Below are 21,075 nucleotides of genomic sequence, written 5' to 3'. Positions count from 1 at the left end.
CTACAGATGATTGAAATGAGCTCAACACAGCCTACCTATACCTCATTACAGACTTTGACACCATTCCCCAGTCAGGTATCATAGATGAACCAACCTGGGCATGAATCCATACATCACAAGATGGATTGCAAACTGGCTCACAGATAGATTCCACAAACTAAGAGTTGCTGGCTACATGTCAGACTCTACACCGGTAACAACTGGTGGCCCCCAGAGTTCAGACCTGGGGTCCCTCCTGTTTGGTATAGACTTCTCAAATGTACATGCCAACACAGGAGGTTTGTGGTTGACTAAGTTTGCTGGGAACTGTAAAGTGCTTGCCATAATAGATTCCCCGGATGACACAAATATTCTCCAGAAGGGACTCTATGAGGCAGATGTGTGGTGTCAGAATCATGGCCTCAAACTCAATGTGGAGGAATGCATAGTGATCCCTTTTGATGAAAACAAAGTACACACAAACTACCACATAGGTGTTACCCCCTTAAAACTGACAAGGTAATAAGGGATCTGGGGACACAAGTACATAGTCATCTTTCCTTTGACAACCATGTTGCCAAAGTGATTAGGAAATCTTATGTGCCCCACCTAATCAACAAAGGGTTTGTATCAGGATCCGAAGAGGTAGTGGTGGCCCTCTACTCTTAAGTCATCAGACCCATCATTGAGTACAATGCACCATTTTGGATGTACTCGACTGCGCAGATCCAGCAGCTGTAGAGACCACAGAGGTACCTCACCAAGAGGACTACTGGTCTCAAACAGTTATGTTATGCAACACAACTGGTAAAACTAAATCTTTTTTTCGTTGCGTACCGCCTACTCAGAGGCACACTCTGCCTAACATACAGAGCCATGTCCAACACATAATTGCTGAGCATGCTCCATCTACAGATAACAAAACTGAGTCACCCTACACACTCCAGGGATATGAACCTCATCACAACAATGAATGCAACATACTAGTGGGATAGAGTACCATCCCAGACACTTGCCTTACTGTGGAACAGAGTCCCAATGTACATCACACAGAGCCCCTCGCTGACACTCTTCAATAGGAACCTTGATGAGTGGATGGGAAACAGACAATTCACCCCAGGCATCATATCAGCAGCCCCACTAGAAAGGGGCTTAGGGTACTAACTATTAGAATGAGGGCTTGGGAGACTACCCAATGGGGTGGTGAAAGCTGCACAACTTGCCTAGGCTAACATATGCCTTATTGAAGATAGGTTCATAGGTATTTAGTAGACTATGTGACAGATACATGTCTACAGATAGTAGATATGTACGTCATTGTACTGTCATGTTGTACAGCAGGCACATGGACCACATACACTGTAATGCTTACAGATACTGGTGGCTGTTATGTACAGTGGGTGAGATGTGCACCTCATGTCTTTTGTGCCATTGGGATGTGTGCTGGATGGGACAGTCCTGGATGGCTCCCTGCCATCTTTGGCTTATTATACTGTGTTCCCCCTATATATATATATATATATATATATATATATATATATATATATATATATATATATATATATAGATATATATATAGGTGCATAGGTAGGTAATAGGCTATCTTCCTGAAGGCATATATTAGTATGGCCAGAGTGTGCAGCTATCACCACCCATGGAGTTAGTTCCTTAGGCCTCTGTGTAGTAGAGCTGATGAAGTGATCCATGGTGTGACAGTTCAGTTTCACATACACTCATCAAGGCTCCTCTGGAAGAGTGTCAGTGAGGGACTCAGCTTAATGTAGGTTGGGAGGGAGCCTGTTCCAAAGAAAGGGAAGTCTGTGAGTAATTAATGTATCCCTCCAACATGTTCTATTTATTGTTGTGATGATGATATCCCTAGAGTATGTAGTACAGTGAGCTTGGGGTTACTTCAGATAGCACATGTACATCCGTTCTGCATTGGACATGGACCTGTCTGTTGGGCAGAGATCACCTGAGTAGACAGTATGCAACAGAGTACAGATTGAGTTAAATTCAGTCTTGTTACATGGGGCAACTGTTTGAGGCCAGTAATGCTCTTGTTGTGGTACATCAGTGGTCTTTCCAGCTGCTGAAGGTGCCTAGTCAGATTCATCGCAAGTGTGCTGTGGTACTCTATGATGGGTCCGATGACTGATGAGTAGGGGGGAACCTGCTTTGACCTACATGCAAAGACCTTGGCAGTTTGTGGGAAAATATAGCATAATTTTCTAACCACTTTGTGAATGTGTTTCTGGAAGTAGTGATGACTATCCACATGTGTCCATAGATCCCTTATTATTACCTCCATATTTAGGGTGTTGGCACCTATGTGGTATTTGTATGACTGTAGCTTGAGCCCATAAGTTTGACACCACATATGTCTGACTGAGACCCTTTTTAAGGATGTCTCCGTTGTCCCAAACATTGATTATGACAACCTTTTTACAGTCATCCACAAACCATGCTAAACATAGCCCTCGTGTTTGACTGTATTTCTGAAAAGTATACACCAGACAGGAGGGGTCCCAGGACTGAGCCATGGGGGACAGCAGTTGTTACTAGCTTGAATAGGAGACCACAATTCTTACCTTGTGGGATCTATCTGTGCCCCAGTTGGCAATCCATCAGATGACATAAGTGTTTATGCACAGGTTGTTGATTTTGTGGCTATGACATGTGTGTGGGATGTTGGAAAAGGGCTTTTCAAGGTCTATGTAGGCTGTGTGTAGCTCATTTCATTGATGCATGTCCTGGGTGACTGCCTTGAAAACTGTCTAGCAGGTTTAGGAACCATGATCTGCCCCTGACCAAACCAAAATGGGTAGGGTTAGGTGTTTGTAGGCTCTCAATAGCTCTGTTTATGAGTTCCTTAATGATGGACTCCATGGCCTTGCACATCAGGCTTATTAGGCTTATAAGACAATAGTACCCATGGTCTGTTGTGCACCAACACTCGTGGAGTGTGCCAAACCTTGTTGTAACCCATTCAACAGTTTCATATCCTGTACAGACGGTGAGTCTCAACAGACTGTTCAGGTGCAGGGTCTGTTTGTTTTGGAGTTCACATATGACACAGCCATGGAAACCATGTTATCCCATACATGCCGTGTTTTTAGGTTTGGAAAGAGCTGTTTAACCATTCTATATGTGATTTCTGGGTTTTCACAACCTCCAGGTATGATAATGGGCCCTTTTGTCAGCGAGAAGGGGGTAAATATGTATGAACCTGTCTGACAAGATGTTGGCAGTGTCAGTCATGTACATGTATTCATTTGCAGTTTGCACCGACTCAGAACATATATGAGTTTACATTGATATTTATGACATAGCGAAAGACAGCTTCATGGTTCTCTATGGACTCTTTGACCATGGCTTGGATAATGTTAGGAGTGCTCATTTTTTCTTGATGATACTGATCAGAATATTATTGATCTTCTTTGGTTTTTCACTTTCTTTGAACAACTTAAGTACTTGGAGTACATAGTTTGATTATGACAGGTGCCCAATATATTATATGGGTCTGTTTTCATATCAGTGTGTGCACAAGGCAGGATTGGTGAATAGTGACAAGTGTCTGGAGTAAGAACTGCAACTGTGAGATATGTGTGGCCCACTGCTGTATTCAGACATGGCCTAAGTGTGTGAGCATGCCCAGTATGACCTTTCAGTATGTTGCTGACTGAAATTTGCTAAATTTGTTTAAGTGTGTGAGCATGCCCAGTATGAGCATATATACTATATGTGTGTGAAAATCAAGTTGGTTTTTACTTCAGGGCTCACTTGTGTTGTACATCGACAGGAAGCACAGTGTGCCTGCAGGGCTTCCATGAGTCATTCTACATGCAGAGGGGACAGCTATTATTTGTACATTTCTACCCAGGGGGTACACCTGATTGTTACTGTGGGTGTACATAGGATGAAGGGTTCACCTGACACTTATACACATTTGCTAGGCCTGCACTGCTATGTCAAGTACTCCATTTCAGTCTGTACTGTTGCCTATCATACTGGCTTGAGGCATACCACTGCACTACAGACCTTAGCTTCTAATTACATGCATATTAGATTGTGACTTCATAGCCTACTCAACCCACATCACACTGCCTGGCCTGCTGTTATCTGTCTGCATAGGCCTGGGGGGAGGTTACTCATATGCCTCTTCAGAGGGCGTGATACAGCATTTGTTTGTGTTTGCGTTTGTCTACATTTGTCCTGCTGGCTGTGACTGTTAGGTATGTGACCCCCCAACTGGTATGTGTGAGTGAGTTAAGTTGTGCCTGTGCCAGTGAAATGCTGTTATGGCTTAGTGGTTCAGTACTGTGACTATAGTGCACAGTATCCTGAGTTCAAGCCCTGTCACTGCTTTTTATTTTCCTGCTGGGCAGACCAGACTGCTTAAGGAACAGTAAAGCAGGTGTAAGCATGTTTACCCAACTTTGCTCAACTTTGCCCAACTTTGCCCAACATTGCTCAACATTGCTCAACGTTGCCCGACGTTGTGCTGGTTAGCGTGGTGAGCAGCTACACGCAATTGTATTTAAATATGCTCAATATTGGTAAAATGTGCATAGCAGTGCTTTATATTGCTTAAAATAGGGCACTCATGCCTCATGTGGTGCTGCAGGGCTGCCTATGTTGGATGCACATAGTACACTCCCTAAACATGTTTGAAAACAGGTAGTGTCAAGTTAGGCATCCCTTTTACTGTATGTGCGAGTCAGAGAGAGGTGTCATTTCCAGGGTTCCTACTGATTCAGTGTATGTGCTATGCATTGCCCCTTTGCCAAGGCCAGGGCATACTGGGCATGCCTCCTTCTGCCTACTGGGGCAGACTCAGGTTGTTCCTCCTCCGAGTCACGCTGTGCCTGTGCAGGCCTTGGCAATGGTGGGGGGCTGTTTGACCCTGCCCCATGCTGTTCCTGCTGCATCTGTTTTTGCAGGATCATATTGTGTAGCATGGCACATATCATGACAATTTGGGTACATGTAGTTAGTGAGTACTGCAAGGCTCCACCAGATGTGTCCAGGCACCGGAACCGTGACTTGAGCATGTCAAACACATGCTCAATAATGTTTCTTGTTTGTGCGTATGCCTCATTATGGAGTTCTTGTTCAGGTGTGTGTGCATTTCTGATGGGTGTCATCAGCCATGGCTCCAGTGCATATCCAGCATCCCCCACTAGGTGACCCTCAGGGATGTCCCCATTGGCAAATCTCTGGTACAACTGCATAAGATGCCAGATGTGGGAATCGTGATAGCTTCCAGGGCAGCCAGCACACACATTCATTATTATGCCCTGGGCATCGCACACGACCTGGCAGTTGATGGAGGTGAAGCCCTTGCGGTTGATGTAGACCCTATCCCGCTCACCGGGTGGTGCTTTGATGTGTATGTTCGTGCAGTCTATTGCACCCACTACCTCAGGGTATTCTGCTATTTGGTGGAAAAGACGCATATTGCTGGCCAATGCCTCACGGGAATTGGGGAAATATACGTGCTCACTGACATGTGCTGACATGGCATCCAGGAACTGGTGCAGTACCTTGGATGCTGATGCCTGTGAAATCCCCATCATATCACCAGTTGGTCTCTGGAAGGTACCTGTAGCTAGTATTCTTAGCCCAACACATACCTTGGTATCCACTGGGATGGTGTTTTGTTGGTTCTGTGTGTGAGGTGGTGTGCTGGCAAAAAATTTGCTGCAGGAGGAGTCTCTGTCCACCCCTATAGCGCACTCCTGGTAGCCCAGCTGTAGCCGTGGTGGTCTACCTTGGTACATTCTTCTCCTTCTTCTCTTCACTGTGGGTTGCCTGTAGCATTCACAACATCACTCACCCTACAGCACTGCACATGGTGGTTTATGATAGCAAGAGCAGCCCCAACATTTTGTCTGACTTTAAAGTTTTTAAGCTTTCCCTCTTTGTATACTGCAGTGGTGCAGAGTTCTTGGGAAAAAACAGGGAAGAATGCTGTTTGCAGAGTTTAAAGTGCTGGGCTGGGCTAGTCTGCTGCCTGTGTAATTGGCTGATTCTGATATATTTCACCTGTTAGCTCTGCTAGTTCTCCTTGGTTAACTTCCTACTACTTCTTTTCCTTCCTTTTCCCTTTCTGTTTCCGCCTGGGGCAGTGCCTCACTGCGCAAACAAGCGCAAACATGAGCACATGGGTGCACATGCTGTGTGCCCGTTTGCAAGAAATTTCAGATATTTTCACGGCATACACCTTTGGTTTCTGGTTTTCAAAAGGGACAACTGTAGACACGCCTCTTGCAATCCTGAGCAACTCAGGGCAAACACAGGACACTGTTCTCCAATAAGCATACAGCCTTTCTGACATACCCCATCATGATGTCACCTATCTTCTACTCTACTACTCACCTACTCCTACACTTACACTCTTGGGACATGGCTCACATGCTGGGGAAAATTGGGATTCACTATCCTTATCCTCATTTTCATAGGATTGCCTACTAATGCTTGGTTACATCTCTCACACTGAGTCCCCCCCCCCCCCTTAGCAACCACTACTCAATGGCCATGTTGTCTTCAGCCGACCATTCACCTGCATGGCAGGATAAGCTTTTTAGTGCAAACGCCTATTTTTGGCTATTTTGAAATTATTTTATTGTTTTTTTTAAGCGCCATACATTTGCGCAGCGCTGCGCTATGCTTAAACATCGGAGTGCGGGGAAAAAATTAGATTTTAATAATTTTAAACATTTAAAAATGTCAATGGCCTTATATTTGGCCATTGGCATGCTTCCTCAACTGGATGCATCCTTTATTTGGAGCTGTCATAGCTCCGTTTAGCAATTTGCAGAACGGTACTCCGTTACCAACAGAGTACATTTCTGCAAATAACACTACTCTTCCACCGACAGGTTAATGTTTCCTGGATTGCAAATTTACCTCATTTGCATAGCTTTCAGCAGCAAATGAGGTAATTTGCATACCATGACTCTGTACATGCAAGATTAGCTTTAGAAGCTCTCATGCATGCCCCTGCCGGCTGTTGCTGCATCACTCGGCAGACATATTGGCTGTCTGACATCTTACTCTACTCTACAACTCCATGCAAGCTTTCGTAAATCCGGCCCTAAGTTTAGCATAAGATAATTGTGTTCATTTATTGGTCTTTGAACATATGGTTAGCTATATATGTACACTTGCACAATTTCATCTTAGATTGGCTCAATTGTTAGTGTGTTTAATGCTTTACCTGTTTATTTACAGATGTAAGGTATTTAGCTTTCATCGCTTTGTACAATCACAGCAAAGATCAAATAGCTAGGCAGGTAGAGTTTTGGTTAGTAGTATGAACGTTAGTGAAGAAATAAGTTTGAATCTAACTTCCTTCAGTTTGTGATTAGTTATCCTCATGTGTACACAGTAGTAAGATTGAAACATTATTACTGAATATGCAAAATGTGATAAATCGTATGCCACTCCTTGCTAACATGTAATTATAACTACATTTTCACTGTTATTTTGTAACTATACTAAAATAACAGAATCCTTCTGTTACTGTAATGCTTCATATTGTTTTAGTTTTGGAGCTGCTGAAAATCATGTATGCAATAGAGCTTTGTGCATAGAACATGTGCACAGGGCTTTGTGCATAGAACACATGCACAGAGCTTTGTGCATAGAACACGTGCACAGAGCTTTGTGCATAGAACACGTGCACGGAGCTTTGTGGATATAACACGTGGATAGAGCTTTCTGCATAGAACACATGCACAGAGCTTTGTGCGTAGTACACATGCACAAAGCTTTGTGTATAGAACACATGCACAGAGCTTTGTGCATAGAACACATGCACAGGCTTGAGGAGCAGTGGTGGGAGAGAGGTATGTGTTATTACTTTCCAGTATTATGTTTCCAGAACTACTAGTAATATATTCCATTCTTCAGGTTTAAATGTGCATTCCTATGACATCAGGCATGCAAATAAGACAGTCTTTGCATACTAAATCTGCGAGGTATGTGTAGTATGTAGTGATTTATTGTGAATAACATTAATGTGTACATCATTTTGCATTAAATGTTGTTTTATGTGTTATTAGCAGAGTGTTTTTCTTAAATTCAGGATATGTGCTGTTTGTTGACAAAACCTAAATGAAACACATCTGTGTTCTATGAACGCATTGTATATAAGTTTGGTTTGTGTTGTATTGCTTCTGTATAGCATAGCATAAAGCATTGCTTTTACTGTTACTGCTGTTTTCACGGCATGCAGTTACTAACTTATATGTATAGCAGTGGTTCTTGTTTTTATTATATGGTGAGCATAGCCTGCCCCTCTTGTTATTGAATGTGTATCTGCTGACTCACATTCCTTGTGCTGTGGGTAGGCCTGTGCCAGCATGTACTGCTTAAGTCTGACTGCTCTTTTTATGATGTATAACTGCACTTTTATGGTTTGTTTATAACACTACCTTACATATACTTTTCTGATATTAGTGTGCCACAAACCTTTTACATTTTTATTGTGTATCTGACATGTTGCATAGTATGTTCATGATCATCAATACATTTTTAATACGTGCAAGTGTAACTGTAAGCATAATACAAATGTAGTCAGTGATAGTGATACATTTATTAATGAAATTTCTGTAAGTGTGTCACATACATAATATCTAGTTATTACATGCTGTTGTTGTGCTGATCACTGAGTAAAGTCATTCTTAATCATTCAGTTTCCATTCTGTTTATATCTTGTGATGTTACCAATTAACTATCTTGCATTGCTCATCTTGTTTGCATTTATATTTGGACTATATAATTAATTAATTAATATATATATTGACCACACATACTTTGCTCATAGTATGTTAACTTGAAACATTGGTAATACTGATTTTTAGTGCCACCTCTTCATAAATATGTGAACATGCATTGAATAAAGGGGCTGTAGAAGAGCTGCTATCAATATAGCTGGCTTTTGTTGTTGTAAGGCCTGTCTTTAAACAGGCTTGTACCAAGAGCTATATTAGATTTGCATTCAGCTTAGGTGGTCACTTTTACTGGAGAAAGTCTATTGGAATTTGGGCCCCTGTCAGTGGTGGATCACTTGATATAATGTAATACTCGAGTGGCAGGTCATACTTCTCTTTCGAATTACTGATATGTATGGCTGTCTGCTGTTCACATGTGTTTTGCATGCTGAATGCTGATAAAGCAAGTAATGTACAAGTAACAACAGAAGTATGTCTGTTAAACTGAGTACTGCATGCTATGTATTGTACTACCCAGTAACTTAATTGTACTGTAAAGGTATGATGGGAATACTTATTCATTTGTGGCCATCTATTTATATAATCAAGATAGGTACATTAGGATATTTATAATTTTGCATACTTATTATATTATAGTTGTTATTATTACACCTTTCTTATTTTTTGTTATACAACATATACATAAACCTTATGGGCCAGATCTGGTGAGAGGTGGCACTACAAATGTAGTGGACGGCAATGTAATTTGGGCAAACATTACACATCCCTGGTTTAATATGTTTAGATGTTGTGACTTGCATATCATAAACTCTCTTTACAGCTATGTTGCTGCACTTCTGATGTGACAATAATAACTAGTTGTGCAGATGCCTTTCTGTAAGTCAGTTGTGTTATGTGACACATGTTAATATGTACTATGAAGCATTACATAAATGTGGCAATCTAGGAAGTATATGCAACAGAAGAGGAACCTTGTTTGCAGAAATCACGCCACCTGGTCACAAAAAATCCTTAACGCTTTTATTAGAACAAACCAACAGAGCGTTTTCGCCACGGAACACCGTAGCTTCTTCAGAGATTCACAATTCTAAAAATCAAACACTCCATTTAAAACAATTAAAACAGGAAGTGACATCTTCCTGTTTCCTGCAAACGACAGCTGTATTTAAAAATACAAAAATATTAAAATGTCATGTCCAGACATCAATGACATGAAATAAAATAAAATGCAATATAGTATGTATGAAGCGGATAAGGACTCCACCACTCCACAAATGCATATACAAGAGTATAAAACAAGTATTTACAAAGAATGTGATGTATACAAGAAATGTAAATATATGTGTATATACAAAAATGTAGACATCATGCAAATTTTATGTACATTATCAAAGTACCAAAAAAAGGAGGAGAACCACCCTACTTCAAAAAGTGCATACATCTATAAAAGTACTACACCAGGGTGTAGGTTCCTAAAAAATCAGTAAAATATGTACTAAACTATAGGGTCAAATAGAAAGTAACACCCTTCAATGGGGTAAGTCAGCCTAGTTGATCCCTCTGGTCCAAAATACGTGTCTTATCCAGAATACAGCTTTGTGTTTATATTAGGTGACAGTACCAGTTACCTAGCTGTAATCAGAACAGAATAAACAATGGCTTAATCAAAAAGCCTAAAGATTACCTAAAATAACTTTTCAATTTAAGTACAGGGGCAATGTTGCAGTTGCTATTTAGCCCAGGATAGCTAAAAGCGTCTAAACGCAACTGCCATTCCAGCTCACAGTTTTCCAAAATTAAAGAGAAAGGGCCGCCCCTGGTCTTTAAGGGAACGTGGTCAATGGCCATGAAGTGGAAGCTATGGCCTGGGTACAGGGCAATATGCTTGGCCAGTGCATTATCATCTTTACTGGTCCTAATTGCATATAGGTGCTCATACATTCTATCTCGGATACGCCTGTCCGTTTTTCCAATGTAGAACGCCTGGCAACAGTTGCACATGGCGATGTAAATAATAGATTTGCTCTCACAATTGAGTGCAAACCTAATGGCATACTTTTATCCCTTACCTGGAATGTCTCTCCTGTCCGAACATTATTACAGAACTTACAGAAGCCACATCTAGACATCCCTCTCCTTTTATAAAATATGTCCTGATGTACATCCCTCTGTAATAGTTCTTTAAGATTTTTAGATCTTTTAAAAGTAAATCTAGGTTCCAATCCTAGTTTGCCTGCCAGTAAAGGGTTAGAAGAAATCAGGCCAGTTCTTCGGACGATATCCAGGATGCCCTTAGAGTTAGTACTAAAAGTAGTAATGAAACTCAGGGACACATCAGTATCTATCGCCCTGGAATACTCCCTGTTTCTCACAACATTACTCGTTGAAAGCATTCCATCTTCTATGTTAATACTGGCTTCATAGGGCAGGACATTATGCTTAAAAAGTAAAGGAGTGTAGAAACCCCTAGTTCTTTTAGAGGTGACTTCCTCTATGAGTTCTAATACCATTTTATCTGGGTAACCTCGGTTAATAAACATCTCCCTCAGACAGGAACATTCCTTAGAAAAGTCCACCAGTGTACTGCACATTCTTCCTGCCCTCACCAGCTGTCCTTTCACAATAGATCTCTTCTGTTTGTAAGGATGGGAGCTGGTGAAGTGCAGAAAAGAGTTGCAGTAAGTGGTTTTCCTGTATACAGTGGACTTAAAAGTCTGTTGGCCAATGTCCTTTGTTAATTTGACATCGAGGTAATCTATCTCAATGGTAGAAAATTTAAAAGTAAATTTCAAGAACTCAGTAGTGGTACTGATGGTTTCAACAAAGGTTGTGGCTTCTGCTTCTGAACCCCTGTACAACAAAAACATGTCGTCCAGGAATCGGGTGTAAAATGTGACAGGAGTCAAAATACCAGGGAGCTTTTGTAAAATGTTGGTTTCCCAATACCCCATCACATAGTTTGCCACTCCAGCCCCACATGGGGAGCCCATCGCCACCCCACGTCTCTGTAAAAAGAAGTCACCATCAAATGTAAAATAATTACTGGTTAAAACTATCTCCAGTAATTCAGTGGCCAAATCGACCTCCAATTTAGACGCCCCAAAAGCCTGTAACATTAACCCTATCCATTCAACCGCTTCTTGATGCGGTATAGAGGTGTATAGGTCAATGACGTCTATGGTTAGAAAATTGTCATCAGTATTATATGGTAGTTTGTTGACACTATCCAGAAATGTCCATGAATCCTTACATACACTAGGAATCCCTTTAATATATTTATCCAAAATGTGTGTAATCAGTTTGGAACATGGATAGATGATAGAGGACCTACTGTCAATCAGTGCTCTCATAGGGGGGTCACTAATACTTTTATGAATTTTAGGGATCCCGAACATGACGGGGATCTTGGAACAACTAATGTCAATATAGTTGTATGTCTTAATGTCAATTTTCCCCGTCAAGAAAAGGTCCCTAAAATATCCCCTAATCCTCTGTGTGCTACCATTAACTTCATTTCTTGAAGATTTGGTATAAGCATCACTCTCCAACAGGGAGGACATCTTCTCATTGTAAGTAGAATTATGAAAAATCACTAACCCACCTCCCTTATCAGGTTTTAACACTCGTATAGGCAACTGACTAATCTCATCTAACAGTGACCATTGCTCTTTGGTAATGTTGGAATATTTAGACTTAGTTCTATCATTAATGTTGCTTCCTAAGAATCTAAAGTCAATTTCACACATATTCTCAAACAGTTCCAAAGTCGAATGTAACGGGGGATTAAACACACTGGCCAATTTCAAGGAACATGTATTAGAAGTTGTAGTTGCTTCAACTGGGTTCTCACCCTCAGATGTTTGATTAAATAACAACTTGAGATTCATTTTTCTTACAAAACACTTAAGTTCTATAATTTCCTTCGCAACACTCCCATTCCTAGTTGGGACGAAAGTGTTGCCAAAGGCTAAAAGTTCTACTAGTTGTTCATCTACAGTGATGTCCGAAAAATTGTAGATCTTAAAGTCACCTTTCTTATTGGTGAGAATAATAGGGTAACCTGTTCGTGTAGTAAGGTCAAGTGTGTCAGTGTACGCGACACAGGGAGTTAGTGCCTCAATCCTACTTGGTGTAACATCCACCAAAGGTATGTCTAATTCCTTCTCCTGTTCTTGTAAACCTTCTTGCTGCGTTGCCCAAAAAAATTATTATTGTTGTTCCCTGTATTGTACATATTATGGCCTTTATTGGCATTAGGGCCATTGTCACTTCTCTCATGTCCCCCTTTATCCTTAGTAAAACCCTTTATTCTATTGCTCCTTCTGGGTGTTGGATTAACGTGATTTTCCATGGTATCTTCTTCAATCAGATCGTCTAGCCTATTTTCATCCTCACCTGTTTGAGAAATTAGATTATCACTGTTACTGTTTGGCCGGGAATGTCTAATTCCCTTTAAGTTGGGGTAAGCAGATTTCTTAATGTACGCCTCCCTGTCCCTAATCAATTTTTTGCTCTTATTTCCTTTCAATTTTAGTAAAGAGTATCAATACTGGACAGTATACGCCATAATCGAAACGGTATCTATTGAAATCCAAATCCAGTTTTATCTCTTTGTCTAAATCATTAATTTCCTTCATCAAAACATCAACATGCACTGAATAATGCTTAATAATCAAGTCCAATAATTCAGCACCGTGTTTCTGAAATAATGCCTCTAAATCAACCAAAAAGTCCTGATCTGGTATTAAACCAGAAGGCATAAAATTGTTCCGTAGGCCTTTTGGTACAATGTTTTCATTGATGCATTGTTTAAAGTATGCCGACTCCAACTGCAGTTTTTTTAGTTTAAGCAGTTTAGAGTCAAAAGCTTTAAGTTTTTCTGATAGGCATATGTTATCATTATTTGCAACAGTACCTGCATTCGTCCCTTGCTGGTTAAACGAAAAGGTGGTGGTGTCCATTAACCAACCGCCCAGATCTGGGAGCCTATTATCAGACCCAATGTCCCGATTAGTAATGTTAATCTGATCCACACCACCTCTCCGTGAAGTGGACTGAAAAGCAGTACGATCATTCGATACTGCTACAGCATACGAACCAGGGCGCCCCACACCATCCTCGCTGCTTGCACCCAGTCCGGAAAGCAACAAAACACCTCCCTGACTGTTGCTCACACCAGTAACATCAACGGTCGACGAGTTCCGACGATCCGGCTGTGCTGCTGGAATCCAGTCATCATGGCTTCCTTGGCTCTGTCCCGACATCGTTACGTTCCCAGCCGGTACGTCTCGTAATGCCTGAAACGTGGTCTGCATAACATCCATCCTTGAGTTAATCTCATCAAGTCTAGCTGACAGACCTGCTATCAGCGCGGTTAAGTCCTTGTCCATGGCAACACTGCCACTAGCCATCCGCTCGGTTTACTAAAAAGCTGCCGAATAAACAGGAACAGACTCGGTATGCTGAGTGCTGCAAACCAACAGGAATCCTCCAAAACACAAACCACAGTAAAGGAAAAAGCGAAACCAAACCAAATATGCAACAGAAGAGGAACCTTGTTTGCAGAAATCACGCCACCTGGTCACAAAAAATCCTTAACGCTTTTATTAGAACAAACCAACAGAGCGTTTTCGCCACGGAACACCGTAGCTTCTTCAGAGATTCACAATTCTAAAAATCAAACACTCCATTTAAAACAATTAAAACAGGAAGTGACATCTTCCTGTTTCCTGCAAACGACAGCTGTATTTAAAAATACAAAAATATTAAAATGTCATGTCCAGACATCAATGAAATGAAGTAAAATAAAATGCAATATAATATATAGGAAGCGGATAAGGACTCCACCACTCCACAAATGTATATACAAGAATATAAAACAAATATTTACAAAGAATGTGATATATACAAAAAATGTAAATATATGTGTATATACAAAAATGTAGACATCATGCAAATTTTATGTACATTATCAAAGTACCAAAAAAAGGAGAAGAACCACCCTACTTCAAAAAGTGCATACATCTATAAAAGTACTACACCAGGGTGTAGGTTCCTAAAAAATCAGTAAAATATGTACTAAACTATAGGGTCAAATAGAAAGTAACACCCTTCAATGGGGTAAGTCAGCCTAGTTGATCCCTCTGGTCCAAAATACGTGTCTTATCTAGAATACAGCTTTGTGTTTATATTAGGTGACAGTACCAGTTACCTAGCTATAATCAGAACAGAATAAACAATGGCTTAATCAAAAAGCCTAAAGATTACCTAAAATAACTTTTCAATTTAAGTACAGGGGCAATGTTGCAGTTGCTATTTAGCCCAGGATAGCTAAAAGCATCTAAACGCAACTGCCATTCCAGCTCACAGTTTTCCAAAATTAAAGAGAAAGGGCCGCCCCTGGTCTTTAAGGGAACGTGGTCAATGGCCATGAAGTGGAAGCTATGGCCTGGGTACAGGGCAATATGCTTGGCCAGTGCATTATCATCTTTACTGGTCCTAATTGCATATAGGTGCTCATACATTCTATCTCGGATACGCCTGTCCGTTTTTCCAATGTAGAACGCCTGGCAACAGTTGCACATGGCGATGTAAATAATAGATTTGCTCTCACAATTGAGTGCAAACCTAATGGCATACTTTTTATCCCTTACCTGGAATGTCTCTCCTGTCCGAACATTATTACAGAACTTACAGAAGCCACATCTAGACATCCCTCTCCTTTTATAAAATATGTACTGATGTACATCCCTTTGTAATAGTTCTTTAAGATTTTTAGATCTTTTAAAAGTAAATCTAGGTTCCAATCCTAGTTTGCCTGCCAGTAAAGGGTTAGAAGAAATCAGGCGCCAGTTCTTTCGGACAATATCCAGGATGCCCTTAGAGTTAGTACTAAAAGTAGTAATGAAACTCAGGGACACATCAGTATCTATCCCCCTGGAATACTCCCTGTTTCTCACAACATTACTCGTTGAAAGCATTCCATCTTCTATGTTAATACTGGCTTCATAGGGCAGGACATTATGCTTAAAAAGTAAAGGAGTGTAGAAACCCCTAGTTCTTTTAGAGGTGACTTCCTCTATGAGTTCTAATACCATTTTATCTGGGTAACCTCGGTTAATAAACATCTCCCTCAGACAGGAACATTCCTTAGAAAAGTCCACCAGTGTACTGCACATTCTTCCTGCCCTCACCAGCTGTCCTTTCACAATAGATCTCTTCTGTTTGTAAGGATGGGAGCTGGTGAAGTGCAGAAAAGAGTTGCAGTAAGTGGTTTTCCTGTATACAGTGGACTTAAAAGTCTGTTGGCCAATGTCCTTTGTTAATTTGACATCGAGGTAATCTATCTCAATGGTAGAAAATTTAAAAGTAAATTTCAAGAACTCAGTAGTGGTACTGATGGTTTCAACAAAGGTTGTGGCTTCTGCTTCTGAACCCCTGTACAACAAAAACATGTCGTCCAGGAATCGGGTGTAAAATGTGACAGGAGTCAAAATCCCAGGGAGCTTTTGTAAAATGTTGGTTTCCCAATACCCCATCACATAGTTTGCCACTCCAGCCCCACATGGGGAGCCCATCGCCACCCCACGTCTCTGTAAAAAGAAGTCACCATCAAATGTGAAATAATTACTGGTTAAAACTATCTCCAGTAATTCAGTGGCCAAATCGACCTCCAATTTAGATGCCCCAAAAGCCTGTAACATTAACCCTATCCATTCAACCGCTTCTTGATGCGGTATAGAGGTGTATAGGTCAATGACGTCTATGGTTAGAAAATTGTCATCACTATTATATGGTAGTTTGTTGACACTATCCAGAAATGTCCATGAATCCTTACATACACTAGGAATCCCTTTAATATATTTATCCAAAATGTGTGTAATGAGTTTGGAACATGGATAGATGATAGAGGACCTACTGTCAATCAGTGCTCTCATAGGGGGGTCACTAATACTTTTATGAATTTTAGGGATCCCGAACATGACGGGGATCTTGGAACAACTAATGTCAATATAGTTGTATGTCTTAATGTCAATTTTCCCCGTCAAGAAAAGGTCCCTAAAATATCCCCTAATCCTCTGTGTGCTACCATTAACTTCATTTCTTGAAGATTTGGTATAAGCATCACTCTCCAACAGGGAGGACATCTTCTCATTGTAAGTAGAATTATGAAAAATCACTAACCCACCTCCCTTATCAGGTTTTAACACTCGTATAGGCAACTGACTAATCTCATCTAACAGTGACCATTGCTCTTTGGTAATGTTGGAATATTTAGACTTAGTTCTATCATTAATGTTGCTTCCTAAGAATCTAAAGTCAATTTCACACATATTCTCAAACAGTTCCAAAGTCGAATGTAATGGGGGATTAAACACACTGGCCAATTTCAAGGAACATGTATTAGAAGTTGTAGTTGCTTCAACTGGGTTCTCACCCTCAGATGTTTGATTAAATAACAACTTGAGATTCATTTTTCTTACAAAACACTTAAGTTCTATAATTTCCTTCGCAACACTCCCATTCCTAGTTGGGACGAAAGTGTTGCCAAAGGCTAAAAGTTCTACTAGTTGTTCATCTACAGTGATGTCCGAAAAATTGTAGATCTTAAAGTCACCTTTCTTATTGGTGAGAATAATAGGGTAACCTGTTCGTGTAGTAAGGTCAAGTGTGTCAGTGTACGCGACACAGGGAGTTAGTGCCTCAATCCTACTTGGTGTAACATCCACCAAAGGTATGTCTAATTCCTTCTCCTGTTCTTGTAAACCTTCTTGCTGCGTTGCCCTAAAAAATTATTATTGTTGTTCCCTGTATTGTACATATTATGGCCTTTATTGGCATTAGGGCCATTGTCACTTCTCTCATGTCCCCCTTTATCCTTAGTAAAACCCTTTATTCTATTGCTCCTTCTGGGTGTTGGATTAACGTGATTTTCCATGGTATCTTCTTCAATCAGATCGTCTAGCCTATTTTCATCCTCACCTGTTTGAGAAATGAGATTATCACTGTTACTGTTTGGCCGGGAATGTCTAATTCCCTTTAAGTTGGGGTAAGCAGATTTCTTAATGTACGCCTCCCTGTCCCTAATCAATTTTTTGCTCTTATTTCCTTTCAATTTTAGTAAAAGAGTATCAATACTGGACAGTATACGTCCATAATCGAAACGGTATCTATTGAAATCCAAATCCAGTTTTATCTCTTTGTCTAAATCATTAATTTCCTTCATCAAAACATCAACATGCACTGAATAATGCTTAATAATCAAGTCCAATAATTCAGCACCGTGTTTCTGAAATAATGCCTCTAAATCAACCAAAAAGTCCTGATCTGGTATTAAACCAGAAGGCATAAAATTGTTCCGTAGGCCTTTTGGTACAATGTTTTCATTGATGCATTGTTTAAAGTATGCCGACTCCAACTGCAGTTTTTTTAGTTTAAGCAGTTTAGAGTCAAAAGCTTTAAGTTTTTCTGATAGGCATATGTTATCATTATTTGCAACAGTACCTGCATTCGTCCCTTGCTGGTTAAACGAAAAGGTGGTGGTGTCCATTAACCAACCGCCCAGATCTGGAAGCCTGTTATCAGACCCAATGTCCCGATTAGTAATGTTAATCTGATCCACAACACCTCTCCGTGAAGTGGACTGAAAAGCAGTACGATCATTCGATACTGCTACAGCATACGAACCAGGGCGCCCCACACCGTCCTCGCTGCTTGCACCCAGTCCGGAAAGCAACAAAACACCTCCCTGACTGTTGCTCACACCAGTAACATCAACGGTCGACGAGTTCCGACGATCCGGCTGTGCTGCTGGAATCCAGTCATCATGGCTTCCTTGGCTCTGTCCCAACATCGTTACGTTCCCAGCCGGTACGTCTCGTAATGCCTGAAACGTGGTCTGCATAACATCCATCCTTGAGTTAATCTCATCAAGTCTAGCTGACAGACTTGCTATCAGCGCGGTTAAGTCCTTGTCCATGGCAACACTGCCACTAGCCATCCGCTCGGTTTACTAAAAAGCTGCCGAATAAACAGGAACAGACTCGGTATGCTGAGTGCTGCAAACCAACAGGAATCCTCCAAAACACAAACCACAGTAAAGGAAAAAGCGAAACCAAACCAAATATGCAACAGAAGAGGAACCTTGTTTGCAGAAATCACGCCACCTGGTCACAAAAAATCCTTAACGCTTTTATTAGAACAAACCAACAGAGCGTTTTCGCCACGGAACACCGTAGCTTCTTCAGAGATTCACAATTCTAAAAATCAAACACTCCATTTAAAACAATTAAAACAGGAAGTGGCATCTTCCTGTTTCCTGCAAACGACAGCTGTATTTAAAAATACAAAAATATTAAAATGTCATGTCCAGACATCAATGACATGAAATAAAATAAAATGCAATATAGTATGTAGGAAGCGGATAAGGACTCCACCACTCCACAAATGCATATACAAGAGTATAAAACAAATATTTACAAAGAATGTGATGTATACAAGAAATGTAAATATATGTGTATATACAAAAATGTAGACATCATGCAAATTTTATGTACATTATCAAAGTACCAAAAAAAGGAGAAGAACCACCCTACTTCAAAAAGTGCATACATCTATAAAAGTACTACACCAGGGTGTAGGTTCCTAAAAAATCAGTAAAATATGTACTAAACTATAGGGTCAAATGAAGCCAGTATTAACATAGAAGATGGAATGCTTTCAACGAGTAATGTTGTGAGAAACAGGGAGTATTCCAGGGGGATAGATACTGATGTGTCCCTGAGTTTCATTACTACTTTTAGTACTAACTCTAAGGGCATCCTGGATATTGTCCGAAAGAACTGGCGCCTGATTTCTTCTAACCCTTTACTGGCAGGCAAACTAGGATTGGAACCTAGATTTACTTTTAAAAGATCTAAAAATCTTAAAGAACTATTACAAAGGGATGTACATCAGGACATATTTTATAAAAGGAGAGGGATGTCTAGATGTGGCTTCTGTAAGTTCTGTAATAATGTTCGGACAGGAGAGACATTCCAGGTAAGGGATAAAAAGTATGCCATTAGGTTTGCACTCAATTGTGAGAGCAAATCTATTATTTACATCGCCATGTGCAACTGTTGCCAGGCGTTCTACATTGGAAAAACGGACAGGCGTATCCGAGATAGAATGTATGAGCACCTATATGCAATTAGGACCAGTAAAGATGATAATGCACTGGCCAAGCATATTGCCCTGTACCCAGGCCATAGCTTCCACTTCATGGCCATTGACCACGTTCCCTTAAAGACCAGGGGCGGCCCTTTCTCTTTAATTTTGGAAAACTGTGAGCTGGAATGGCAGTTGCGTTTAGACGCTTTTAGCTATCCTGGGCTAAATAGCAACTGCAACATTGCCCCTGTACTTAAATTGAAAAGTTATTTTAGGTAATCTTTGGGCTTTTTGATTAAGCCATTGTTTATTCTGTTCTGATTATAGCTAGGTAACTGGTACTGTCACCTAATATAAACACAAAGCTGTATTCTGGATAAGACACGTATTTTGGACCAGAGGGATCAACTAGGCTGACTTACCCCATTGAAGGGTGTTACTTTCTATTTGACCCTATAGTTTAGTACATATTTTACTGATTTTTTAGGAACCTACACCCTGGTGTAGTACTTTTATAGATGTATGCACTTTTTGAAGTAGGGTGGTTCTTCTCCTTTTTGGTACTTTGATAATGTACATAAAATTTGCATGATGTCTACATTTTTGTATATACACATATATTTACATTTCTTGTATACATCACATTCTTTGTAAATATTTGTTTTATACTCTTGTATATGCATTTGTGGAGTGGTGGAGTCCTTATCCGCTTCCTACATACTATATTGCATTTTATTTTATTTCACGTCATTGATGTCTGGACATGACATTTTAATATTTTTGTATTTTTAAATACAGCTGTCGTTTGCAGGAAACAGGAAGATGTCACTTCCTGTTTTAATTGTTTTAAATGGAGTGTTTGATTTTTAGAATTGTGAATCTCTGAAGAAGCTACGGTGTTCCGTGGCGAAAACGCTCTGTTGGTTTGTTCTAATAAAAGCGTTAAGGATTTTTTGTGACCAGGTGGCGTGATTTCTGCAAACAAGGTTCCTCTTCTGTTGCATATTTGGTTTGGTTTCGCTTTTTCCTTTACAATGTAGGAAGTATAGCCATGTGTATTATGGCCAAACAGAAATCACTACTGTGTGAGTGACCTTCTTTCCAGGCCTTTCATAATACTTCAATAATGTAATAATTGTGTAATCTCTATTATGTTATATTATGCATATACATTTGACTAATGTCAGGTTTTGTAACAGAACTG

The sequence above is a fragment of the Protopterus annectens genome, chromosome 2.part0 (assembly GCF_019279795.1).
Source record: "Protopterus annectens isolate FY-2018-M chromosome 2.part0, PAN1.0, whole genome shotgun sequence".
Classification (NCBI taxonomy): domain Eukaryota; kingdom Metazoa; phylum Chordata; order Ceratodontiformes; family Protopteridae; genus Protopterus; species Protopterus annectens.
The sequence above is the reverse complement of the archived record's forward strand: the minus strand, read 5'-3'. Positions refer to the sequence as shown.